Consider the following 5078-nt stretch of genomic DNA (forward strand, 5'->3'; position numbering starts at 1 on the left):
TTGAACATCAACCATTTCCTTTTGGTACAATGACTATGTGTATTCCTTCCATCTTCTTATGATGCTTTCTGCATCATTCAATAATTTGCCCACAGAATCCTTCAATGATGGAAGTCAAGGCTTGAATTTTTTCTTCAGTTTCCCCAGCTTGAGAAATGTTGAGGCTGCTCTTCCTTTTGGGTTTTCTGATTCCAGATCTTTGCACATTTTGTTATAATATTTGGTTTTATCTTCTCGAGCTGACATTTGAAAATTTCTGTTCAGCTCTTGTACCTCCTCATTTCTTCCATTTGCTTTCACAGCTCTAAGCTGGAGAGCAAGTTTCAGTGTCTCTTCTGACATCTATTTTGACCTTTTCTTTCTTTCTTGTCTTCTTAATGGCTTTTTGCCTTCTCCTTGTATGATGTTCTTGATGTCATCCCACAACTCTTCTGGTTTTCGGTCCTTAGTGTTTAATGTACCAAATCTGTTCTTCAGATGATCTCTAAATTCAGGTGGGATATATTCAGAGGAGCTCTGGTAGCATAGTGGATACAAATCGGACTGCAAACCGCAAGGTCAGCAGTTCGAAACTACCAGCTATTCCGCGGGAGAAAGATGAGACATTCTGCTCTGATAAAGATTTACATACAGCCTCGGAAACCCTGTACAGGGTCGCTATGAGTCGGGACCGACTCCACGGCACATAACAACAACATATTCAAGGTCATATTTTGGCTTTTATGGACTTGTTCTCACTTTCTTCGGCTTTAGTTTGAATTTGCATATGAGCAAATTTTGGTCTGTTCCACAATCTGCCCCTGGCCTTGTTTTGACTGATGATACATATATAATATATATTATGAATGGGGAAGACACATAAAATTCATTTTAAAAATGGTGAATGTATAGCTTGATATTTACATGATGTATCTACTCTGGAAAGGTAATATAATGAAACAGATTTATAGTATTATATTTTTTATTTGTGAAACTCCAAAACTGACTATTTTTTCAGATTCAATTAGGAAATTAATTAGGCAAATCTTCTATGTTATTAATAATATGAGTTTAAAAAATCAAATGTTTTACACAAAATGATTTAAAAAAAAGTTTTGCCTAATTTTTTTTTTTCTCCAAATAGTCAGCTTTGCTATTTTAGGATGATAAACCATTTGATATCAAGTAAATTCCAACTCATGGAGACCTATGTATGTCAGATAAGATTTATTCTGTGTAGGAATTTTTAATGACTTCTTTTTTTCAGAAGTAGATTACCAGGTTTTTGTCCAGAGATGCTTTTGAGTGGACTTGAATCTCCAAATTTTCAGTTAGCAGCTAAGCACTTTAATCATTTGCACAACTCAAGGACTCTATTATAGAATTATATTCTTCCTATTCTTTTGTTCTTTTTTGTCCTGTTCCAATAGTTTACTTTTAATTTCTCAGTTAAAACATTGCATTTTAATTTCCTAATATTTAGCATATGTGTAAGTTTACTGGAGTCCTGGTGTGGCAATGCAGGAAAATGCACTGGAATGGAACCTCATTTTGAACCGCAAGGTTGATGGTTAGAATTTACCAATGACTCCTCAAAAACCCTTTACAGGATCTCTATGAGTTGGAAGAAACTTGACAGCAGTTAACAACAACATATGATTGTAGGAGTTCTGGGTGATCACAAACAGTAAAGCACTTGACTACTAGCCAAAAAGTTGGTGGTTTGACCCCTCCTACATGAAATACACAGATGGAATACATGGATCAGATTGAATACATCTATGAGATGAGAAAATGGAAGAGTTTATTATCCTGAGCCAAAACAAGATTAGGAGCCAACTATGGAACAGATCACCATTTGCTCATATCCAAGTTCAAGCTGAAGCTGGAGAAATTTAAGATAAGAGCCAAACATTGACCTTGAACATATCCCACCTGAATTTAGAGGCAATCTCAAGAACAGATTTGATGCATTAGACACTAAAGACTGAAAACCAGTAGAGTTGTTTGATGATATCAATAAACAGTAAAGCACTTAACAACTAGCCATAAAGCAAACAGTCAGTAAAGAGAAAGGATAGACAGAAACAATGAAAATGAATGTCAGAAGAGACTCTGGAGCTTGTTGTCCATCACAGAGATCCTAAAATGAATGAAAAAAAAGGAGGAAGTAAAAGAGATGAAGAGAAAATTTCAAAGGGCTGCTAGAGAAGACAAAGGAAAAGACTTGGAGTTAGAAAAACCAAAACAGAAGAACACACTCAGCATTTCTCCAGCTTAAAGAACTGAAGAAAAATTCAAGCCTCAACTTGCAATTTGATGAGTTCTATATGTTGTGAGGAGTCCTGGTGTGGTGCTGTGGCCAATGCATCAGACTGCAAAGTCATTTGAACTGTAAGGTCGGTGGTTCAAGCTCACCAGCTGCTCCTTGGAAACCCTATACAAAGTCGCTATGGGTTGGAATCAACTTGATGGCACTTAACAACAACAACAACAATGTGTTGTGAGCAACCACTCATCTGTCAGTATGTCATACTGTTGTGGTTGGTGAATTGTTGTGATTCTGGAAGCTATTTTAAATATCAGCAAGGTCACCCATAGTGGACAGGTTTCAGATGTGCTTCAGACGAAGACAAAGACGAAGGAGAGACAAACTACTTCCGAATATTAGGCACTGAAAACCTTATGAAGAGCAGAGAAACACTGTCAGATACCCTGACAGAAAATGAGCCTCTCAGGTTGGAAGTCACTCAAAATGCGATTAGGGAGGAGCTGCCTCCTCAAAATAGAGTTGACCGGGATGATTTAAATGAAGTAAAGTCCTTGGTAGTAAAGCCCTCAAGATATTTATTTGCTGATGGGGCACAACTCAAAATGAAGACAAACAGCTGTAGATATCCATTAATAATAGGAACATGGAATGTACAAGTATGAACCTAGGAAAATCAGAAATTGCCAAAAATTAAACTGAACACATAAACATTGATATCCTAGGCATTAGTGTGCTGAAATGGACTAGTATTGGCCATTGTGAATCTGACAATCATATGATTTACTATGACAGAATGACAAATTGAAGAAGAATGGTGTTGCATATATCATCAAAAAGAAGATATCAAGATCTGTCATGAGGTACAACACAATTTGTGACAGGATAATATCCATGTGGCTACAAGGAAGCCCAATTAATACCACTATTATTAAAATGTATTCACCATCTGCTAAAGCCAGTGAGGATGAAATAGAAGAATTTTACCAACTTCTTTTATCTGAAACTGATCAAACATGCAATCAAGATATAGTTATAATCACTGGTGATTGGAATGAAAAGGTTGGAAACAAAGAGGAAGGATCAGTAATTGGAAAATATGGCCTTGGTGATAGAAATGATGCTGGCGATCCCATGATCAATTCTGCAAAACCAATGATTTGTTCATTTCAACTACCTTTTTTTTAAACAGCATAAGAGACTACTATACACATGAACCTCATCTGATAGAATACAAATAAATCAAATTGACTACATCTGTGGAAAAAGACAATGGAAAAGCTCCATATCATCAGCTAAAACAAGGCCAGGGGCAGATGGTGGAAAAGACCACCAATTGTTCATATGCAAATTCAGACTGAAGTTGAAGAAAATCAAAACAAGTCTACGAGAGCCAAAATATGACCTTGAATATATCCCACCTGAGTTTAGAGATCATATGAAGAAAAAAAATTGATACATTAGGCATTACAGACCAGAAGAGTTCTGGGATGACATCAAGAATATCATACAGGAAGAAAGCAAAAGTCATTTAGAAAACAAGAGAGAAGGAAAAACCATGAACTCATATGGATGTCAGAAGAGGCTCTGAAACTTGCTCTCCAGTGTACAGATGCTAAAGCAAATGGAAGAAATGAGGCAGTACAAAGGCTTAACAGAAGTTTCAAAGTTCAGCTCAAGAAGACAAAGTCAAATATTATAATAAAGTGTGCAAAGATCTGGAGTTAGAAAACCAAAAGGGAAGAATATGCTAAGAATTCCTCAAGTTGAAGGAACTAAAGAAAAATTTCAAGCCTTGATTTTTGTTATTGACAGATTCTGTGGGCAAATTATTGAATGGTGCAGAAAGCATCAAAAGAATATGGAAGGAATACACAGAGTCATTGTACCAAAAGAAAATCGTCGATGTTCCACTGTTTCAAGAGGTAGGAAATGATCAAGAGCCAATGATACTGAAGGAGGAAGTCCAACATGCATTAAGTAATTGGCAAAGAACAAGGCACCAGGAATTGTTGGAAGAAAAATTGAAATATTTCAAGAAAGTGAGGTGGCACTGGAGGCACTCACTCATCTATACCAAGAAATTTGTTGAACAACTATCTAGCCAACTCATTGGAAGAGATCCATATTTGTGCCCATTCCAAAGAGAGGTGACCCAACGGAATGTGGAAATCATTGGACAATATCTTTGATAACCCATGAGAGTAAAGTTTTACTAAAGTTAATACAGAAATGGCTGCAAGCATACATTGAAAGAGAACTCTCAGAGGTTCAAGCTGGATTCAGAAGAGGACATGCAACAAGGGATATCATTGTTGACGTCACATGGACCTTGGCTGAAAGCAGAGAATATCACAAAAATGTTACCTGTGCTTTATTGATTGCACAAAGGCCTTTGATTCTGTGTATCATGACAAGCTATAGACAACATGGACAAGTATGAGTATTCTGGAACTCTTAATTGTGCTTATGAGGAACCTGTAAACAGATCAAGAGGCAGTTGTTGGAACAGAACATGGGAACACTGAATGGGAAACTCTGTACAGGATCACTATGAGTTGGAACCAACTCCATGGCACATAACCACCACCACCAAGGTGTGTGACAGGGTTGTATTCTTTCACCATAATTATTCAACCTGTATGCTGAGTGAATAATCCAAGAAGCTGGGTTGTATGAAGAAAAATGTGGCATCAGATTTGGAGGAAGACTCAGTAACAATCTGCAGTATGCAGATGATACAACCTTGCTTGCTGAAAGTGAAGAGGACTTAAAACATTTACTGATGAAAATCAAAGAGCACAGCCTTTGGTATGGATTGCATCTCAAT

The sequence above is a fragment of the Chrysochloris asiatica genome, unplaced genomic scaffold, assembly GCF_000296735.1.
Source record: "Chrysochloris asiatica unplaced genomic scaffold, ChrAsi1.0 scaffold00175, whole genome shotgun sequence".
Lineage (NCBI taxonomy): Eukaryota > Metazoa > Chordata > Mammalia > Afrosoricida > Chrysochloridae > Chrysochloris > Chrysochloris asiatica.